A 23,626-nucleotide genomic window follows, 5' to 3' on the forward strand; every position below is an offset into this window, starting at 1 on the left:
ATCCCATAAACTCCTAATTTCAATGTACAAATGCAAAAAAAAAAAAAAAGTTTTATGTTTGGTTAGTGCTAGGGTCAATTGACGGTCAGAAAACGCCACCTCAGGTTTCCCTGAAATCTCAAACCATTGATAAAAGAGATCTTTCCGCTTATCTCGTCAAGGTTCACTCATAACAACAGGTCAGTGTACTTTCTGGTCATGACAAAGGCCATTGTTCCGGTTCCAAGTTTAGACCATACTATTTGTGCTTTTAGAGGAAAGAGGGCTTGTGTTTCTGTAACATTGAAAGCTATGAACCATAGATATTTCCTAAAAGGGGAAGAGGGGGCGGGCAGTTGAAGATTCTATATTACATCCTTTACCACTCTACCCCGCGCAGCCGCAGGGTAGGTTGATCGATAAGATTGGATGTACACCTGCTGCCCAGCGACTACCTCCAAAAGTTTATTAATTTTGCTTCTTTTTTTTTTTGACACGCGTGTTTTATTTAGATTGTTTAAAGAAACATTTTTCGTTTCTTTTCAATGGCTTTTTAAAAGGACACCAACCGAAATTTCAAGCACATAAAACAGGGCTGTAGCGATAGGCGGGACGCTGCAAAAAACAAAAGCACCACTCATACAGCGATATCGATAACGGATGGCCCTATTTTTGGAAAAGAATTAAATGCGCGATTCAACAACGTCGACGAGGCATGCAACGTCACGATTCTCATTCCATCTCCTCGCTTCGTCCCGTCGAGCTGGTGAACCGAAGCGAGGAGTAGAGAAGCGAGGCCGCTTCGACTCATCCTCAACTTTTCCTGGAGGATCGTGACGTCAGAGCCCTCGCTTGATCTCGTCATTCTTTTCCAGAAATACGGCCATCCGTTTGAGATATCGATGTATGAGTGAGGTTTTGGAGTTCGTAGCGTCCCATTCAACGCTTCTGTGGCCTCTTTTTTTGCGAAATTAAAATTTCGCAAGATGAAACGGCGGCTTTTATCTGTGTTTCCTAAAAAGAACGCGTTCCGTACAGCGCCGGTCATCACCATGTCTTCGGCAGCTCATTTATAACGAGTTTACTCAAAGAATTATCGCAAGCCAAGAAAATGAGACAATCACCGATGTTTCTATTGGCGGATAAGAGGGTGCTCAAGTCTTGACGGTGATCCTCACTTTGGCAGGCGCACCTGCGCTGGTCTTGTTATTGTTTTGGTTTTGTCAGTGCTAAGGAGCGTGGATGTGCAGACTTCTCGAAATTAGTATTATTTTATAGTAAAAAAACGTTTGTTGTTTATCTTGGGGTTAAGGGATGGGGGGAAGCCGGGGATCCCAATGTATCCTGACTCTTGGAAATTCTATAAAAATCACCAGATGGCGATTCGCAATATCCTTCTGTGGTAAATGCAATCAAATGTGTCAAAATACACGGGAGCGCTAGCGCGAGCGCACCTTGAGCACCGATCAAAGTTGCGCAGATCAAAGTTGTGCGAGGCGTCGAGAATCTGAGACGAAGAGGACGAAAGCGCCACAAGCGCGAGCGCGAGATCGCGTGTACCGCGGGCCCAGTGTCTCATTCGGTACGAGGGCAGTCACAGGGGTCGGGCGCAGGTTTGGGCCCCCTGGAAGCTCACGAACCCGCCAGCAGTCCCGAAGAGGAGGCTACGACGTTCTTGGCGCGCCTTGCCAACAAAGTCCGCTTTCCCATTCGGCGCCCGACGTCGCCTGCCCGCGAGGTTCTGGCCCGCTAGCAAGCAGCAGCCAGTCCGTAAGTTAACCTAGGTCCTATGCCAAGACCGCCTCGGCCTTGGCATGATAGGCAGGCCCGAGTCTAGTTTGTTCGATTCAGACGGCTTTCTCGGTGTCAATGGAGGATCTTCCGAATTTCTGGTTCGAAAGCGCGCAGGGCCATGGTGTTCGGCGTTCGAACGTCAGGCCTTGCGCGAGGAGCAGACGACGCTCTTGTTCTCTCTGATTGAAGGGAGACAGTAAGGAGAGAGAATGTCCTTTGCATCTACAATCTTCCCAATCAGAGCTCGGCTCTCTGACATCGCTGCTGCTCTTCTCCCTGTTTACCTCCGTTCAGCGGAGCATTCTATTCGTAAAGATAGTTTGTTTGAACCACGAAAAAGAAACTGGCGTCCACTGAATTCGATCTATAGGAAGTGTTCACTGGACGCTATATTTGAGTGCGCTGTTCACATCGCATGCTCAGATTGAACTTTCACTTATAGGCTAGCTGCTAAGACCGACAATCTTGGTGGTGTGGAATGCACGTTGCAAAAGAACTGTGGAAGCTCGCCATCGGCACGCGCTCAGCAGTCGCGCACACAGCTATGACCGCCTTTGAATAGAGCGGAGACAATCATTTGTTCTACTCGTATTTAAAAATGATTTTATTTTTCGAAAAATGTAGGACTACTGCGGTAATCATTCTATTATTACTTTTGAAGGCAACTGATAAAGTATTTTTCTATGTTGCGCCGGATAACGTAAGTGGATTTTATTTTTGTTTGCGCGTGAAAGAGTTTAATGGACATCAGCCTGCCAACAGATTCAAACTTCATCTCGCATGTCTCGAGACCGGCTGTCGTGGTTCCCATGTATTCTTGCAGAGAGTCTTCGACTGTCCCCAAATTGATAAACGAGACCGCTGTAACTGGGCCCAGACGTGCGACAGAGAAAGTCCAGGCCGGGCGGACTGAACTCATGGATTCCGCATCCACCAGCGGGGTAAGCAATGGCACCTCCTAGGCGTCCCCCTCCCGAGCCCGGGAACGCAAGAGGAACAGGGCTTCCGCGACGCCGGCAAAGCGAAGAGGGCGTCGCGCAACAAGTAACTGTTCCGCCTTTGCAGGCTCCGCGCTCGAGGGCCAGAGGCGCCAGCGCCACGACTAGGAGGTCCAGGGCAAGGAAGGCGACGGCAGGGAAGAGCAAGAGGCGAAGGTCTAGGCGCAGCAAGTCCACAACTAGTCGGTCATCCCCAGCGAAGAACAGGAAAGTTAGGGCGAGCAAGAAACCTGCTGCGAAGAGGAGGTCCAGAAAGCGCAACGTGGCTGGGCCGTCTGGCGTGAAATAATCTTTTTTTGAAGAGAGCGTCGCGAAACACGTAACTGTTCCGCCTTTGTAGTCTCCTGAAGATTGGAATAAATTCCACCAACTCTGAGGGGTTTTCCTGGTGTCTATGCAGCTCAATATAGGGGCAGTAAATGCTCAAAATTAAAGTATTTATTTTCTGCAATACTCAGCTGTGCACTTAATTACCCGGAGGAATTAAAAGGGATCGTGAAACAGTACTGAATAGTGCCACTAAATAAGCTACGCTTCAGAGTAACGACACTTGGCCATATTGTGTCTTAAAAACAGGGTTGCCAGTTATCTGAAGCTTTATCTGACATCACAGGAAACGCTTTTCCGCCCTCCACAAATGTTTAAACAGTTCGCGACAGAGCAAAGCAATATTAAGGGCCACCCACACTAGCGAGAAAACGCGCCCGGCGCGCCGATAAATCGGTTAAGCGGCAAGATAAAGGGCGTGTCTCTGCACGCGCTCGTGGCGCTGACTGTGCTTCGGCGACATTTTGTTACTTGCCGCGATCGGCGTGCCACGCGCGTTTTCTCGCTAGTGTGGGCGGCCCTTTACACGACCTTCCTAACACCGAATCTAACGCTGAGGAACTCGCACTTTTGAATCGTGACGATCGGCAGTTGCGTCTGCTCTGCATACGAACCAAAATGGCGGCGCCCACAACAATGTCGGGGAACGGAGTGCCGATACTCTAAGCGCAGCTCATTTAGTGGCTCTAGTACTGAATATTCGAACTTTACTATGAGCGATTTTCACCACACGAACCTACTTTCACGGCTTTGTCTTTAGACCATCAGGCCCTGTGCATATCTGATTCGCTCAAGAAGGCTGGAGAGCGAACCTGCCGCCACACCTTTCTGTTCTAGCCGCTGGGTGCCGTCGATTTCTCAGGAGTGGACAATACTCAAGCTCAGTTTTCTGTAGCATTTTGGAAGTGAAAAGTGCGCGTCCACACTTTTCATTGACGCTCGAGTGTGCGCCACAAAATGTTGGCCCTAAGTATAACCATAGCCGCCATATACTGACAAAGCCTGGCAGATCGCCACGAGACCTGGCCGCCGAAAGTGGAAAGGTAGAGCGGCAGACAAAAGTCATGTAACGGGCGACCCGCTGCGGCGAGACGCCGAAACACACTGTTCCGAGCGATGGAATGTCTGCTCATGCTTCTCGCGTTCCTCGGGCTGCCGCTTCTTTTCTCGTCGATCGGGTTTGAAAACCATGTTTCGGGTCCTTGCCGCTGCAAAAGCTGTGCGCTGAACACCGTTCTCCGAGAAATACTCTGTGCTACCAGATCCTCGCGCTCCAAATCTGCGACCGGGCACTCTATGGATCCGTCATCGAACTGGCAGGCTTTGTGAGTATAAGGAGTATTCACTGGGCGCCATATTTGTGGGTGCTCTCTAGAGCGCATGCTCAGAACGAGCCCCTATTAATAGGCTGCTAAGACCGGCCATTTTTACGGTGTGGAATGCACGTTGCAAAACACCCCTGGAAGCTAGCCATCAGCACGCGCTCAGCAGTCGCGCACACAGCTATGGCCACCAGTGAATACTTTCTATAGAGGAGTCTATGGTTGGGCGAATCTTCTTCGTCGTCTTCATGTATATCATCTTAATGATCTTCAACTTTATCTTCATCAAGAATATCCAGCGCTGGAAGCCGGTTCGGGAGGTTGGGCCAACGTTAGCTCGCGCTGCAGAACCCAGAGATCCTGGGTTCAATCCCCACCCCTGCCCGTTTCGATCTGGATAAGCATCGTACCGGCGTGCGGTCGTGTATCACTACTGCGTGGTGCACGTTAAAGACCCCAGGCTAGCAGTTGTACTGCACTGGTTAAATTGCTTATCTACAGTGGGTAACAATGTCGCCATTGTCTGGCAGACTAAACTCCTGCTGTATAAACAACTAACGACTAATTTGTTTTTTGTCTTGGGCCAACGTTAGGTTGGGCGAATCTTCTTCGTCGTCTCGATTTATATTATCTTAATTATCTTCAACATATTCTTCATCAAGAAAATCCAGCGCTGGAACCCGGTTCGGAAAGTTGCGCCCGTCTTTTTCCGTGAAGCGACGAAGCCCTGAAACATATGCTCGGGAGAGTGCCCGATGATCTGTTGACGTTTTCTTTTGTTGTTTGGATATACCAGGATTTTAGTCACTCCATTTATTTCCTAACCAGACAGATCTCTGTCGAATATGTTTACATTCACTTTTTTGTTGTTTAATAAAATATCCTGTATTTGTTTAAAATATTATGCATCATGCTTCGTTTTTTTTTTTTTTTTTTTTTTTTTATATCCACTAGCCACCGAGCCAGGTCTACAAATAATGAAAACATCCCAAATAATGTTTCATAAAATAAGCGTATTTCGGAATGAGTATTTTAGCCATCTTTGCAATGTGTTCAAGTATTTGTTTTTCTTATTTCCAAATACGTATTAGGGTATCTCTGTTCAGCCCATAGAGTTATTACAATAAACGCTAGAGGCTCAGCTGGCGCTAGTGTCTATGGGACTTCCGGTTGCAAATTGAAGCAGACAGCACGCAGTCTACTTTTCCAGTCTTCCTGTGTATTCCTATGGAAAAACGCGCGTGAATTTTGTCTCGTCGCCGGAAAATAACATGAATAACTTTTGTTATTTCGGTTGTACCGGGTAGTATGTACCTTTATTAATATTGTGAAAGTGTAATTGCTTTAGTTACAGCATTTTTCCTTTACAACTGAACGATGATAAACTTCGCTATATTTCAGGCCCAAACCTCTGTTCCATGGCAGGTATGTAGAAACGACCGACGATTCTAAGCAAAATAACGATCGAAAGGAATGTAGAGTGTATTAAAAGTCTGCCAGCATTTTGGTGGTGCTTATATATTACTAATATGCCTGTCCTCTCACTATACGCCTCGCAAGTGGGCTCATTTTCGTCTTCTGCGCATGAGAAAGGAAGTAGTGGTGACGTCAGAACGCCGAGCCCTGATTGGCTGATCGCGACCCCCTATCTCAGCGTCGTCTGCTCCTTTGCAACGTCGTCTGCTCGCAACGTCGTCAGCGTCTGTCTTACCTTTCCTGCGACTTTCGGAGCGAACTCGACTTCGCCTTTAAGAGAGGGCAGACGAAATAACTCGAGCGGTACGTTGTTTTTGTCTAACAACTAGCAGACGCGCATCAAGGAGGGAAGTCAAAGGACTCACTGGCGAAGTGCCCGGGGGGCCGAGGTTTGTTCGCTTAGAACCGAGAGTGAGCATGTTAGTGTCCGCAAGTTCCCTCCCAAATACTTTTTCCCTCCATTCGTGTGCGGCAAGACCCCTCACTCTTTAACGGCATCGGCGGGTTGGCGCAGTTAACGTCGTCTGCTTTACGTCTGCTAGTCAAAGCGATGGCTGCTTTACCTTTCCTGCATCTGTCGGAGATTCACCGCTTTTTCACCGGCGAGAGTCACCGTTGCCTCGGGAAGCAAGGAGATAACAAGAGGAATAAATTGACCTCTTAATCTAAAGTTGAGGTCAGCGATCAAAGTATAATACGGAAAGGGTTCACAAGGGTCACGCGGGCATATTCCATTCAGCACGCCAGCCGGTCGTGGGCAGACGGTCGACGAGTCGCGGAGTGCCTGCTAGGCCTAACTGCCAAGCTCGTTTGGTCGCGTTCGGTGGAATCGTGGCCGTCGGAGCTTCTCCCGGGTGTTTGTGGATCCAGCGTTCTTGTTCGTCGTGGTCTGTTTCAAGTACTTCTTAATTTTTTCTTGCTGCTTGAAGTCGGGACGCGTCAGAAGCGCAGGTAGAAAAATAAACGTCCGTGGGTCGTCGCGACCGCGACGCTGTCGGCCATGCTGATTTGATCGTGAGAAGTGCGTAAGACAGCTTCGGAGCTGTCGTAGGATTTCGTCGTAACCTGCGCAAAACTTACGAAAATTCCGTTTCGTGAATACGAATTTGTTCTTAAGTTATGTCTTACGCACATTTTTGGCGTAAGATCGTTTCGTGAATCTGGCCTCTGCACTTCCGAAAGTCGCAGGAAAGGTAAGACAGACGCAGACGACGTTGCGAGCAGACGACTTTGCAAAGGAGCAGACGACGCTCAGATAGGGGGCCGCGATCAGCCAATCAGGGCTCGGTGTTCTGACGTCACCGCTACCCCCTGCGCAAGAAGCAGACGAACTTGCCCTCAGCATAAGAAAATGACCCCGTCGTGCACCTTTACGAGTGGCTAAAAAAAACGTTCGAAACGTAAAGAATACAGTACGTGGGCTACGAAAGGTGTGTTTTCTTATTATTTCCTATGTCGGGCAGTTTTTATCGCGCACCTGTCCTCTGGCTTCCCCCATTTGCAAAGATTTGGAGCGTGCGGGTGATGATTTGAACCCAGAACAAGCATCTTCGCACATATTCATGAGCAGAAAGAATAAAGCAGTACTTATTTATTGCAAATCGGACTATATTACGTGACTTTCAACTTATTTTGATCGTCTGCAAGCACAAGGAGTTACTTACCCAGTGTTACTGCGTAGTTTTTGCCGTCTCTCTTGGTTTTCCACATGTCGCTCGTTCGTTTGGCACGTCGACGCCGTGTTCGCGCTAACAGTGTCCGACAGTGCACATAAATACATGTACGAAGCGGTTTTAACACCGTTTTTAATGCCGCGAATTTGAAATAAAAATGCTGTAACTGACCAATTATTTCATCTGCGTGACTGAGAAATGTTCCAACATGCCTAGTACGTACAAATTATTCGTGATATTTGCTCTTATAATGGAGCGCAGAGAGAAATCGCACTCGCTTTTTCCCATAGAAATGCATTACCGGAAGTCAATTTCTGACTGCTTGCTGTCTGCTTCAAAATGCAACAGCACACTAGCGCCAGTTGAGCCTCTAGCGTTTATTGTAATAACTCTATGGTTCAGCCAACACCACCAAGAATAATGAAAACCTCCACACGGCTTCCTCTTCTTTCATGAAAAGTCATCAAATTTGGATCGCGCTTACTCGGCTATTGGGCCCGAGCCCGACCTTCGACGCGCTGACTGTACACTATTGGCGACGTGCGCGACCGAAAGCGTCGCTGTGGTCGGCCTTCAACGATTGGCCCAAAAGCTGACTATGACGTCGGAAAGGGTATACCATCGACGGAAATAAGAGGAATGAAAGAACTTTAATTTCGACGGTGTTGGCAGTGTTGCTTTGAGAGCGCAATGATTTCAGGCTTCCACCATGCTATTTACAAACACCATCGAACTTGTTGTTCGCAAGGTAATGACATCACAAGGGGGAACCATAGGAGGGCGCCACCAAAACATCTCGCCGCTGATAGAGCCAATCTCACGCTTCGATCGATCTGCCTGTGATGACGGTGCGAAGGCCTTCTGCTTGTCTAGATGGTGTTGCTTCAGCCCTGCACGATCTTTGGGTACTTACGAGCCTAGGGTGCCTACATGTCTCTCTGTCTCAGGGTGAAGACATCCATTGTTGCCCTGAATGTGCCAGCGCGTGACGCTCTCGCGCACTTGGTGCGTGACTTGGGCGGTACAATGGCGTCTATGCATTAGCCAAAGCTACGCGCTCGTGCTGAGTGACACCGGATTGCGCGCACTTCAAAATGCATAGAAAGAGCGATTGGGCGGAAAAATGGCCGAGATGTCACCACTCAAGCAAAAGCGCGCGTGTGTATGAAGGCACTCTATACGAGCCACGCTTGTAGCGCATGCAAGCGTTTGTCCACGCGCGCTAACATGGCATACAAAAAATAGAATCAACAAAACTCCCGCCTCCAGAGTCTTATCGGTCCTTTCGCCAGGAGCCTGCTTAAAGGAGCTGTGCAATGATATTCAGTTGGAATGTTTTTCACTTTACACGAGCTTACTGGCCCTAGTGGGAGTCAAGGATACTCGCACGCAACTCCGCTGGCCAAGAAACTTCTTTGTTGCGGTGTAATTTCAAGGACAAAAGCGATCATTTTCATTCAATCTCTCCTTTGCAAAAGTTTGTGACGTAACATGGGTATCGCAGTACACCCATGTCGATTCCCATCTCAACGAGGTTGGTCTTAAAGCGTCCTCAGAAAAGACCACGTATATGGTGGTGGCCTCAAGAAAACAAAGAATAGCGGACGTCAAAAATAGGATCGTTCTGTCGCTAGATGGGAAACGTATCCAACCCTCACAGACCATCACAATCCTCGGAGTCACATTTGATGACACTGGCGGCGCAGAGGAATGGATCAATGCAACACAGAAACGTTGCCACGCGGCGCTGGGAATCATCAGACAAATCTGCTCAATACAAGGCGGAGCATCGGAAGAAGTAGCGCGACGAATAGTCAAGGCACTATTCGTTTCAAGGTTGTGTTACGGCGCACAACATTTCAAACTGACAAAACGCCAGTGGTCCAAGTTCGAGACTTTAAACAATCATGCCATGAGGGTGATCACGGGTCTGCCGCGATTCACTCCCCTAAAGAAGCTACAACAATACGCCCAACTCAATTCCATGCGGGAAACGGTGGAGACAAGAGAGAAGGCACACATGGAGCGGCTGAAACACACAGCTGCCGGGAGAGGCATACTAGGACAAACAAACATGGCATACATGGCGTACACGTTGCCTTCACTACCAAGAGAGAATCCGCCGTGGATATCGCATCTCGACATCACGGACGGGAGGCCAACAACGCAAGCGAACGCGAACCCGCGGAACCAGGCAAGAGAAAGGCTAGCAAAGGCCCATCATAAGATGGTCCAATGCTGGGAAGACCCCTCGAAGATCCTGGCAATATACACGGACGCGGCGCATGATGCCGGTGCTAATGAGATATGTCCTGCAGTAGTCATACCCAGACTCTGCAAGACGCAATTCAAACTCCTTCCCAAGGGGACAACTGTCAAGGGTGGGGAACTCTCCGCAATTTCCCTAGCACTCGAAACTGTCAGGGACCTACGGAAAACAGAAGCAGCAACGCCGCAAGACATCCGCATCTTCGCGGATTCAGCCGCAGCTATTTCGGAATGCGGCAAAAGATCAAGCGCCAGCAGAAAGGTGAAGCTGATCGAGAAATTGATCGGTGAACTTCGACAGCTGGGCACCAATACCAAGATATCCTGGGTTCCCGCACACATGGGAATTGAGGGCAACGAGAATGCTCACGCACTGGCTCGCGCGTCTCTTCTATCTCTTCTCCGCGAGTCCAGACGTGAGATTCCACACTTAACAAACCATGACTACGCACGGCCTCCGATAGAGTCAGATCATGCCAGAGAAATGGAGACTAATTATGACCCGGAAGAAGAGCGGCAACTTGTCAAGCTCGAGTGTAGGGAGAAACTCAGAGAGCTCCTCCCAGACGCACCGGGAACAATTCCTCGAGGTTTCGGCCGAAGAGAAAAAATTATTCTTACGAGAATACAAACAAGCACAACATGTACGCCAGCGCGAATAGCCTCATGGTCGCGATCACCATCCTCTTCAAACCAAGGCCGATGCAATTTCTGCAACGACAAAACGAAGGCCGACCAAACACACCTCATCTGGGACTGTCCCGGACTAGAGGCATGCAGACGCAAACACAAACCGACGGAAGTTATCGCACTAGAGGGGTGGACTCACCCACCAGGTCCTTGTGACAAATCAAGAAAAAAGACGCTAAACTCGCTGCTTAAGTTCATCTTCGAGGCGGGCATCGACGTCTACTGCTAATTTTTTTGTTTAAAAGTATCCCCTTCCCCACAACCTCTTACGTGTTTCATCCCTTCCCTTATCGCCCAATGTACCAGCGTCCAAGCCAAGAGCTACTTGACGCACTCCCTATTCCCTTTACCCTGTACTATGGTCAATAAAGCGCTTACAACAACAACAACAGTACACCCATGTGACGATATTTGAGTGCTGTTCATAGATGGGACCCGAGCATTGCGTGGGCACTCGATTTGGGCTTGTGATAATTACTAGCTCGAGAAGCATTCGGGCAGTGGCCCGTGTCCAATCGCTGCAACGACGACAATAGCCGAGCCATAACAATATCTGGAACTAAGCGCGTACCCTGTGCTTTGCCAACCCCAGCGCGTGGCTATGATCTACATTGGCGGCATATAATCGGCTCCAGATCACGTGGCCGCTTGTTCTGGCTGCGAGTTGAGGGGGTGAACGCCTGCTCGTTTTTCTTTAATTTTTTTCTGGGACTTCTATTGCGTGGGGTGAAAAACGAACGCGTGTTTCATAGGTCATTAATGTCAGGGATCCGTTCTAAGCGGTATTTGCGCAAAGTACACTCGCTTAAGGGTACTCCACAGGTTTTTTCATTGTCTCCGATTTGCTTGAAATTTTGCTAAACTAACCAACAAACATCGGGAAAATAGTATCCCAAATATTAGGTCAAAATATTGTTTTTTCGCGAAGTTATTGAATTTACAGTTTTGGTCCTCACCGTGTTTTTCAAGCTCGAAGTCTCTACTGGCAACAATGAAAAAGTGACGTCAGTGGAAGGCAGGGGTTCACTCTTTGGGCTTTAGATTTTGTTTTAAACTGATTCGAAGCAGTTTCATGGTGTCAAATGAATGTTTGGGAAGCTCGCTGCAGTACCCGCGCTCCAGCACGGAACAAATGATTGGCATATTCTATTTTTTGGTTGCTTGCTCGACTAACAAGCCTGCCTGCCACTGACGTCACGGCACTGAAAAGTGCGCGTATATTTGAATGTTGGTTTTTGCATCATTTTCATTTGTCGTATGAAGCGAGGAATCCAATTCAAGGAATCATCTTGGCACGCGATATAAGCATCAAGGATGTCCTGGTTTCTCGCAGCCGCAACGCGGTCAAACGCAGCCAAACGCAACTGTCTGAACCAGGCTTTAAGTCTACAGGTTTTCCCGCTCATTTCAATCCAAGCGACGACCAATTTAATCCCAGGGTCACTCAATTTAATCCAAGCGCCATACAATTTAATCCAAAAGCCACAAAATTTAATCCCGGGGTCAGTCAATTTAATCCACAATATATATATGCGCTTATTGTGTTCAGTGGTCGTGTTTCGCTTACACATTTGGTAACTTCAAACAATTCTTTATACACCAACTCATGTTTACAAACAAATCGGAGCGCCCCTAGCGGACGCCACCGGCGCCGCGCATGCGTGGTGGATGGTGGGCAAGAAGCCCGCCGTCGCCCATAAACAAACCATTGAATTGCGTTGTTGTTGGCGTCGGTGGGAGTCCCCGTGCTCTTTTTCGCGTTGGAATTGTTGATTCTACGTCCTCCTAACAATGTATGACTACTTGAGCGGCTTCAGCAAAACTATCGAGGCAAAACTTTGCGTGAATAATGTGACGTGCGGCGATTCATTTCACGTGGACGCCGCAGAATGGGCGCTAAAGCCTGACTCCCACGATGAGATTCTGCTCGCTACTTTCAGTCGCGACGTCGCTCGGACTGCAAAAGCGTGGAGCGTAGCTGAGATGGTGGACATCGATACTAAAAACCGCAAGTAGAATCGGGCATTACAAGTCGGTGATGGCCACTGGTAACAATGATCAACAACTTCTTGTATCTGTTTGCACTTAGCCGACTTACCTTAACCAACCTTCAAAAATGTTTTGAGGCCTGCACTTAGTTCTTATCGCAATTACCTGGTCAACGTTTGGTTTACGGGCCGCTGTCGTTTGAACGAGCTGACGACAAAAATCAGCCAAGTTTGGAAGAGCAGACGACAGTTCGAACGCACGCGCAATGGATTACGGGGAAGAAGCACCGCGTCCCGCGTCAACAAACCATTCGAATGTCACGTTGTCGGCGTCTGTGTGAGTCTGCATACTCTTTTTCGCATTGGAGTTGTCGATTCTACGTCCTCATCGCAATGTCTTACCACTTGAATCGCCTGAGCGAAATTATCAAGGCTCGTTACGCCGCTAAACTTTCCGTAAATAATTTGACGTGCGGCGATTCATTCGCATGAACGCTGCAGAATGGACGCCAAAACCATGATGAGATTCTTGTAGCTATTTTCGGTCGCGACGTCGCTCGTGCTGCAAAAGTGTAAAAGGTAGCGGCGATGATCGACGTCGATACTGAAAATCGGAAGCGGGAACAGACCAAGCGTAACAAGTAGGTGATGGCCACCGGTACCAATAATTAACATCTTGTATCTACTGTTTACACGGAGCCTACTTAAGCCTTTTGAGGCCTGCAATTACTTCTTATTGCAATCACCGGGTCAAAGTTTGGTCTAGGGGCTCTTTTGTTTAAACGAGCAGACGACAAAAAGCAGACAACTTTGAAAGAGCAGACGAAAGTTCGAACGATCAGGCGGCCGTGTGAATTTGAAGACGCACTGAACCCGTGGGTGGTTCGGACAACTTGGCGGTTTTCTTCGTTTATGTTGGAACAAAGCAAATACATCTGGCGACCACAAATTGTGGCCCGCACACGCAATCGTAGTTCGACAGCATCTGGTTTGCCCTTTTCACGGTTACTATCCACGTTCTCGGACGAACGGAGGGTGCAAAAACACATGAAAACTGATCTTCAAACCTTTCCCGACTCTCTTGGTAAAGCCCCCATCGCAGCATTTTGACGAGAAGGCAGGTTTTTTTGTCTCGTTTCTTCCAAAGGAACACAGGAATGCATGTCTGGCACGGCGACTTCTGCCCACCGCCCCAGACCGGAAGTGCGTCCGGCGCGCCACCACCGCGGCGTGACGTAGGAGAGTTGAGTTGGTGTATACAAATAGAATTTGGGGGGGGGGGGGGGGGGGGGGTGGCAATTGATAATTTGATTACTCATGTGATTACTTTGAGTTACTAGTCCCACTATTGATGAGGCTTAATTGATGTGTTGGTTACTCATTCTAGGACACAGCTCTTAGGCACCCGTTTCCGGCTTGAACGGCGTCGGCGTCGCCGTCGCCGTCGGCGTAACCACGCGGTGCATGATGGGTAAATTCCCCCTCTAAATTTAGCGGAAAAATTTGCCCGCTAAATCTAGAGGAAAATTTTCCCCGCTAAATCTAGCAGAAAATATTCCCCACTAAATTTAGCGGAAAATTTTCCCCGCTAAATCTAGCGGAAAAGTTTCTCCACTATATCTAGCAGAAAGTTTTCCCCGCTGAATCTAGCGGAAAATTCTCCCAGCTAGATTTAGCGGAAAATTTGCCCCGCTTAGTCTAGTGAGAAATTTTCCCTCCAAATCTAACGGAATGTTTTACCCGCTAAATCTAGCGGAAAATTTTCCGAACTAGATTAAGCGGAAAATTTTCCCCGCTAAATTTAGCGCAAAAATTTCCCTGCTAAATATAGCCGAAAATTTTCCCAGCTAGATTTAGCGGAAAGTTTGGCCCACTAAATCTAGCGAAAAAGTTTCCTAGCTAGATTTAGCGGAAAATTTGCCCCGCTTAGTCTAATGGAAAATTTTCCCCGCTAAATCTAGCGGAATATTTTACCCGCTAAATTTACCGGAAAATTTTCCCAGCTAGTTTAAGCGGAAAGTTCGCACCACTAAATCTAGCTGAGAAAATTTTCCGCTAAATTTAGCGAGAAACTTTTCCGCTAAATATAGCGGCAAAACTTTCCCGCTAAATGTAGCTGGGAAACTTTTCCGCTAAATATAGCGGGGAATATTTTCTGCTAGATTTAGCGGGGGAAATTTCCACTAAATCTAGCTGGGAAGATTTTCCGCTAGATTTAGCGGGGAAAATTTTTCGCTAGACTTAACGGGGCGAATTTCCCGTTAAATTTAGCTGGAAAGATTGTCCACTAGATTTAGCGGGAAAATTTTCCGCTAGACTGAACGGGGCAAATTTACCGCTAAATCTAGCTGGGAAGATTTTGCGCTAGATTTAGCGGGGGAAATTTTCCGCTAAATCTAGCTGGGAAGATTTTGCGCTAGATTTAGCGGGGGAAATTTTCCGCTAGACTTAACGAGGCAAGTTTACCGCTAAATCTAGCTAGGAAAATCTTCCGCTAGATTTAGCAGGGGAATTTTCCACTAGACAGCGTGGCAAATTTCCCGCTAAATCTAGCTGGGAAGAGTTTCTGCGAGATTTAGCGGGGGAGATTTTCCGCTAGACTTAGCGGGGCGAACTTCCCACTAAATCTAGCTGGGATGATTTTCCGCTAGATTTAGCGGGGAAAATGTTCCGTTAGATTTAGCGGTAAAAAATTTCCGCTAAATTAGCGGGGAAATTTTTTCGCTAGATTTAGCGGGGAAAATTTTCCGCTAGACTTAGCGGGGCAAATTTCCCGCTAAATCTAGCTGGGGAGATTTTCCGCTAGATTTAGCGGGGAAAATTTTCCGTTAGATTTAGCCGGAAAATTTTTCCGCTAAATTTAGCGGGGAAATTTTTTGCTATATTTAGCGGAGAAAATTTCCCGCTAGACATGGCGGGGCTAATTTTCCTGTAAATCTTGCTGGAAATTTTTTCGCTAAATATAGTGGGGAAAATTTTCTGCTAGATTTAGCGGGTATTTTTCTCCTAAAATTAGATGGGGAATTTACCCATCGTGCACCGCGTGTTTACGCCGACGGCGACGGCGACGCCGACGCCGCTCAAGTCGGAAACGGGTGCCTATAGAGCTGCGCTCTTAAAAGAGTAACCAATACATCAATCAAGCCTCGTCAACAGAGGTACTAGTAACGCAAAGTAATCACATTAGTGACCAAATTATCAATTGCCCCCCCCCAAAAAAAAAAAAAAAATTCTAATTGTATAAACAATTGTTCTAAGTTACCAAATGTTTAAGCGAAACACTACTACTGAACACAATAAGTGCATATATATAGTGTGGATTAAATTGACTGACCCCGGGATTAAATTGTGTGGCCCTTGGATTAAATTGTATGGCGCTTGGATTAAATTGAGTGACCCTGGGATTAAATTGGTCGTCACTTGGATTAAAATGAGCGGGAAAACCTGTAGTTGCATGTGCAACACGTGCTAGCGTCTCCAGCATCATAGCTGTTTAAAAGCAAAATTCTATTTTGCTTTCAAACAGTTCTATCATATTTCGATTATTTTCTTCCAATTACTTATGCAGAAGAGATGAGCGCGTGCAGTGCATTCACTTAATGTTTTTGAAAAAAAAAAAAATGTGTATTTTAGCCTGTGTAAATAAATTATGCATCGCGGGAAGCTGAAACTGTCAGAATGTGATGCCAGCAGTTGTAATAGAGCGCGAAAGTTTGAGAGCATGATGTCAACTAGAACGAAATATAGAAAAAGAAAGAAGAAATTATTATATGAACGACGTCCACCTGAGCCTAATATTGAAAAAACAAAAAACAAAAAAAAAACAAGAATTTATGTTGTGGACACCTTTAAAATATATTTCCATAAAAAAAAGGCTTGTCAGCAAGAAATAAAACAATAGTATTTTTCTTGCTGCCAAGTGTATTTCACTGATATAGATGTCACATGCGTCCACAACATTAATTCTTGTTTTGACGATATGAGACTTAGGTGGACGTCGGCTGATCCACTGCACATTGGTGGAACAGCTGACATTGCGGAACGTGGGAATCAGAAACTTTGGGTGATAATCAAAAATGCTGCAAGCGCATGTTTGCAGCATTTGCTGCAAACACGCGCTTGCAAATTTGCTGCAAAAATGCTGCAAGCGCATGTTTGCAGCAGGAGTACTCGTGCAGCGGGAGCTTGCGCTCCCGCTGCACGAGTACTCCTTTAGCTGAAGTGCAATCGAACAGAAAGAGCTTACTCTTGCATCCCCGTAATTGTGCAGGGATTCCACAGCTTGCAACAAAAGTCAAATTTTTGACAGGATCTATTGAGCTTGCCAGAAGCACTGTTCGTAGCTTGAGCGTTACATGCATCTCCTGTTTTATGTTTGCTCTCCCGTACCCTGAACAAATATTTTCTCCGGACGTCCACTTCCGCTACCAAATAAGATGGCATGACCAAGTGACGAGAAGCACAAAGATTCCTCTCAGTGGAAGAGTGGAAAAGGACACAAATGGTTGTTGTTTATTATGCATAGTTTGCTAGAGCGACAAATCGAAACAATTGACACCGATAAAAGCAAATGAAACAATCAATATCCGCCCCCACCCGTTTCGACCTGGATGAGCATCGTACCGGCGTGCGGTCGTTCATCACTGCTGCGTGGTGGACGTGAAAAACCCCAGGCTAGCGGTTGTACTGCACTGGCTATATTGCTCACCTACATCTGAGACACCAGTCACCAGTTGAGGCAGACGAACTTCAGGCTTTAAAAACATACACACAAACAAAAGTGAAACACGCACGTGAAGGCATCTTTGGGAGGCTTGTTGTCTTTCGGTGCTTTTCAAGTAAGCATGAGCGATCGCGAGCCTACCAACGATTCATTCGCGCGCGTGCTTCATTTGCTTGTGGCTTGTCGGTGCTAGTTGTTTCTATTGGTCACTCTCGTAGGACATGGGCATGGGCATAGCGATCCATATCCGCAACCGCCCAGAGCGCCAGTGGAACCGGGAGCTCGCACTGCTACGATCGGAGCATGCTGTGCAAGGCGCACCACGGAGCAGCACACCGTGGCCGCGGTAGCCACCGGTGACGCTTTTCTAAAGGCCCACAAACACAGTTCCACTTGAGAGTGTTTGCGTGTGTTTGACTACATTGCGGCTGCGAAAAATCAGGATATATCCCTGCTTCGTATGTTGCGTGCCAAGCTACTCCCTGAATTGGATTTCACGCTTCATACAAAGCATAGATGTGCCGGGGACTCGATTTCGTTTCTCGGCGCAGCGCAGCAAAACGAACGTACATCACGCAATAGTGATACATGACCGGACGCCGGTACGATGCTCATCCAGATTGAAACGGGCAGGGGCGGGGGATTGAATCCACGATCAGTGGACTTTAAACAGCACGAGCTTTCGTTACAAGTGCTACTAATCCCCGAGCCACCAGCAATAGCGGTCGAATTCGAGCTCGATATAAAAACAATAAGAACAAGAAAATCTTCAGTCTGGGGCATTTTATTACTAGTGTCGCCATCTCGTTTAACACGTTGGAAATAAATTTAACAGGGCGAATTTATCTACACAAATACGCAAATGCAACAATATCAAGTTTTCTCGTCATTGGAGACACCCCTAGTACGTACGGCAAAGCGTTTTCTCACGTTTGTCTTCTAGATAATTTTATTTTCAGATATGTCTCAAAACGCGCTCGAAGCTCTCAAAACGATCATATTTCTGGATTTTATTAAAAATCTCCAGCGCTCTCAAGAAAAAATCCAAGGGCAGCGCAACCTTCATTACGTATTCATAATTAACCTTCAAAAGAATGAATACTCTCGTGCATTACTGAAACTCAGGTTTGTGTAGCGGAATTCGCCCACTGAGTGACGAGCGAGTATCGACATTCATTTAGCGGAGGGGGAAAAACAGTATACTAAAGCTCCCTACTGAAGCATCACTTGTTTGCTACTTTTGTCGTGGGAAAAATTAGTATTGCCCATGGCAATGGTGCCAATGCCAAATCTAACTGAAGCAATATTTATTGATATGAGCGCGTTTTCTTGATGATAGCATAAGCTTTTACCCAAACTTTTTTTTTTAATATAAACTATTTCAATATTTAGCTCCGAATTTCGGAGAATTGGGATTCGGAAAATTTGGAATCGGACAAAATAAACTCCGATAAACTCCGAATTTTCTTCAAAAAATTATCTCCAAAAAGCACCCTCCCAATTTGACAGAAAATGAACTCCGAAAACACGGGATCCTATTTGTAAGGCACTTATTTGTATCGGTCTTATAGCCACCATTACTTCACTCAGAGAAAGGGCCAGATGACATCTCGAAAGACGATAGCCCGTTTACACGTGACGATACGCCATTCTAATGTTTGAGATATGGGGAATCTACTCTGAAGTCGGTAGTTGTACATTCCTCAGAAAGTACCAGAAAAAGATACTTTAAGTACAAGTTCACAGTCAGAGAGTGTACTTCAAGTAAAGTACAAGTTTTTCAAACTTACTTAAAATAGTCGTTCAAGTACAATGTACTTGAAGTACTGTCCATCGCTGGTTTTCAGTTGAGTCAAACTGCTTAAAAGGTCGACGTACTGTAGATCTCAGCATCTATATACCTATAGTTCTTGAGTGCGGCACTAACGAAGTGTGAGTTTCATAAACTGCTTCTTCTATATTTAGGTTAGATATTGATATAAACACTTTTTCGCTGTTGCAGCTGTGATTTTGTTGTTGTTGTTGTTGTTGTTGTATGCGAGAAGATGTTCACGCCAAGTTCCTGCACGCTCATGAAACGTAGAATTTGGGTCAAGCATGGCTACTCTGAATCTCCGTGCAACATTGACGGCCCAGCAGCGCAGGGCGAAGCTTCGTAGAAGCTCTCCGACTGGAAAAACTGGGTGGTCGACCGCAGACGTGGACGCCTCGGCGACATCAAGCCCACTCAAGCCATGCTGGTCGACGTTTCAGCGCACTTAAAAAACTGTCACTCAAGCTTTCACACACATAAGGAACACAACTCTCACACAGCGCAAATTGTTGTGTGTATGTTTATACAGCCAGAAGTTAGCCTGCCTCAGTGGGCGTCTGGTGTCTCAGCTGTAGATGAGCAATGTAGGCAGTGCGGTACAACCGCTAACCTGGGGTCTTTAACGTGCACTACGCAGTATACAAGACCGTACGCCGGTACGATGCTCATCCAGATCGAAACGGTCAGGAGCGGGGATTGAACCCAGGATCCCTGGGTTCTGCAGCGCGAGCTTTCGCTCCACGTGATCCGAGCTGGTGTGCGCTAGCCCACTCAGCCACCGATCCCTTTTTTTTTTTTCTTTATTACACGGAAGTTATAGAACAAGAGAGAGCACATCAGCCAAACAACGTTCAAACAGGCGAACTAGCATAGTAATATACATACAAAGATAAAATTCTATTTACAGAGAGAACATTCAATCTGCAGTCAACAGTTGGCATCTATCACCTGATATCTTGGTTAGATTACTAGATTAGATTAGAGAAAACTAAACAAATGATAATCACATCTCTCAAAATCTGATGACACTCAGAACGCATCTAAAGTTCTTAGTATCACAATGCTATATACATAAATAACGGAGGGGTTGACAATGGGCAAACAAGCAAAATGTTCAAAAATCTGGGAGACCTATATGCAGGCGTCTAACAGTGGAAACCAATCAGGCTGGGATAGCTGTGCCGCGTAAACGCTGCGCAGCTGAGCCATATTCTCCACACACACACAAAAAAAAAAAAAAAAAGATTTTGTGGTGCGTGGCGCTTCCGCATTTCTATCTATCATTCTACATCTCCACAAACTGTGGAGGCCTAAAATTACGAATATGTCGTAAGGAACACTTTTCCTACTGAGATTGGAAGGAAACGAATATTTTGATCAGTGATGTCAAGGTCTTCCTTCAGTGTTCGTTGAAGCACATCCCAGGAAAAAAAGGCATCATTACAGTAAATGAAGCAGTGTTCTATGGTTTCTGAATTATTGCATAGCCTCAGTTAACCGACCACGGCACAAATATCCCTCTACTACGAAGCCAAATTTTAACGGGCAAGGTCGAAGTGTGCAGTGTGAAAAAGAGCAACTTGGTTGATGGTGGAACACACATCTTCTTTACTCTGCGAAGGACATCATCTTGGGGATCGACAGGAAAGTGACTTCGATAAAGCGGGATAGGAAAGATGCTTTCAATTATCGCTGCTGATAGTTCCTTGCGTGTTACACTAAATAAATATTCTAATGAGAAAAGTGTCTTTAAGAATTCAAACGTGTCCACAACCTCTTTTAGGAAGCCCCAGGGTCTTCCCTGAAAGGAATCATCACTGGGTCCAATTAAATAATTTAAACTTGTGGCCAGTCGTAACTGAAGAACGGGTGTTGAAGAAGAGCTGGTCGGCATTCTTAAAAAAAAAAAAAAAAAATTGGATACTAATTGCCGAACAAATAGGTTACACAGATTCAGTCCACCTGCCTCAAGGGGAAGGAAGAGGTTGTCCCTTTTGTGAGGCTCCCACGATAAACGCCAAATAAATGTCGCAGAAATTCGATGAAATTTTCGAATGTTTTTACGCGCACAATGCATCACCTGAAGTACATACATTAGCTTAGACACTAGGAACACCAGGGCACACAATTGCCCTGGTGAACTTGGACATGTCAGGTCCTTTCTATGCTTCAGCTTTTCTCCTCAACGAGGTTTCCATTGACATTTAGTAGGATGAGCTACTTCTGATGTGTGAGAGTAGAACTCCCAGGTATTTCAGCGGGCCACGATTCCATGCAATACCGGCAAAAAAGGAGGGCGTGGTAGCCCATGAACCATACCAAAATCTTTCAGGTCGATAACATCTTTGAGGGCGTCTCGAAAGTCCGGGGCCCGTGAATAGCCTAGCAGTCAGATCGGCGTGGAGAAATACGGAGTTGAGGACGATGTTACCGATTGGCAGACGTGCGGAAGTATGACCTTATACTCGTTGCAGACGACATCCGAAGATATAGAAATAACTCGGCCAGTGGACGATGCGGTGTTTCCACAAGAGAGCATTTTTCCACGGCCGTTCGCAACAGCGTCTTCTTCCACCGATCCCCCTCACACAGCGCTCACTAACAACTTTGTATTGCGTGGTTAACTTCGGCTTCTACTTCTACCAACTCGCCCAATCTGAAGTTCTAACACTGAAGTCAGCGGCCTAGACGAGAACTGTTGGAACAATTGCCTGGGCACAATGAAGGGTAAGGAAGACGATGATTCGTGGAACAGACCTCCTCTAACACGCTTCAGGGCCATCGCCGACCGTCAATCGGGCGGCAGTGTGTCGGCAGCTACGTCGAGCGCGTTCAGACTCTGTGAGCAGGTATGCGACGAGCGCATGCTCAACAGCTGCAATCTCACCACCACCACCCTGCCAGAAAGGCATTCGTGAGGCATGCGCTAGTCAACTGGCGTGACAAACTCAAGGCGCAGATCGAAAACGCCGAGAAGAAGCAAATGAAGCACAGCTCCGAGTTAAGGCGCTTCCTTCCCTCCGTCGACGGCCTCGTCTTGCCTAAGCTGACTGGCCCGATGCTAGAAGAGATTGAGACTGCACTCAGACCGACTCCCACGCACGAAGCCCTTGCCAAGGGGTTCGGACTGACCATCAACCGCTCGGACATGAGCACTCTAGCGGAGTACCCTGCAGTGGCTCAACGACAAGGAGGTCAACTTCTACATGAACCTGCTCGTCGAACGGACCAAGCAGAACAGTGGCCTTCCCAAGCTGTGCGCCTTCAACACATTTTTCTTCGCGAAGATGGTGGCCGAGGGACAGTCGGCCGTGAGGCGGTGGACGAGGAAAATGGACCTCTTCTCCTACGACATAGTCCTGGTGCCGCTTCACTTCACGATGCACTGCTGCCTCGCGACAATCGACTTCAGGAAGAAGCACATCGCCTACTACGACAGCATGGGCAGCTGCCGCGAGAGGCACAATTGCCTCCACAAGCTGCAGCTCTACCTGGAGGCAGAGGGCCAGGACAATTGGGGACACGGCCTGGACTGGGAATTCTGGGAGCTGCAGGTGATAAGCGACCTGCCGCAGCAGCACAACGGCAGCGACTGTGGCATGTTCACCTGTCAGTACGCCGAGTCTGTGCCACGCGACGCCAAGATCTCCTTCGGACAGCAGCACATGTCATACTTCCGCAAGCGGGTGGTGTATGAGATCTTACATGGGCAGCATCTCCCTGTCTGAGCGGTGTCTTGTTTTAAAGCAATGCACATATTTCACTACTCAGCTTCGGCACTTCCTTATTTTTAATGGTTCTCAAATAAATCATTGTATTTGATTGCCGGGTGGCCTCGGTCAGGATAGCGCAGCGTCCGAGGGCAGCCGTTGGTGTGGTGGGCCATTGTTCATGTTTGTAGGGATATTGTCCACCTTCTGGGGGGGGGGGGGGGGGGGGGGGGCGGGTTGTTTGGCAGCTTGTCCCAACCTACATGTCTGAAAGCCCATATGCGTTTGAGTGTAACTGCACCGCAACTGTTTGTGACCGCTTAAGTAAGGCACTACCTATCCGGTAGCCCTAGAATGCTTCCAGTCTGTGCATATTTTATCATTTTCCGCGTGCCTGAAATAATTTTTACAATGTTGTAGGCGACTATTTTTCATGAATAGTGTGAATATTTGATCTTGCAAATACCTCGAAACCTTTAGTGTACAGTCAGATGCGAGTTAAGAGTGCTCCAAATAAGGACTATAATGTGCCAACAGCCATGGCCTCGAATCGCTCCTTGAACCAACCAGGAAAGGCGATAGCCACGACGAATTATAATTGTAGGCTCGTGGAAGAGACGGGCATTGGCAAGGCCGAGAACCCGCGAGGTGGAACACTCGATTTCTGGGCCTATTTGGATAAAGGTGTGTCCTAACACGGAATGCGAGTTATGATCCGAATTCTGCGAGAAAACCGTTGTGGAGAACTGTTGCGAAGAACTGTTACAGATCTTCTGTGTCTAGCCTGTATTGTCCCTGTGGGTTCAGGGTTCTCCCCAGAAATATTTGAGGTGTGTGCATCTGACAGTTTGCAGGGTATTGGAAG

General features: G+C 47.1%; 2 pseudogenes; one reads left to right on the forward strand and one right to left on the reverse strand.

The window, feature by feature from the left end:
- Positions 1–1,524: 1,524 nt before the first annotated feature.
- LOC115332383 lies at positions 1,525–21,833 on the reverse strand (annotated as a pseudogene).
- A 69-nt stretch (positions 21,834–21,902) lies between these two features.
- Positions 21,903–22,779, forward strand: LOC115332382 (annotated as a pseudogene).
- The last annotated feature ends 847 nt before the right edge of the window (positions 22,780–23,626 follow it).

This window comes from Ixodes scapularis, unplaced genomic scaffold (assembly GCF_016920785.2).
Source record: "Ixodes scapularis isolate PalLabHiFi unplaced genomic scaffold, ASM1692078v2 PGA_scaffold9__187_contigs__length_104089568, whole genome shotgun sequence".
Classification (NCBI taxonomy): Eukaryota; Metazoa; Arthropoda; class Arachnida; order Ixodida; family Ixodidae; genus Ixodes; species Ixodes scapularis.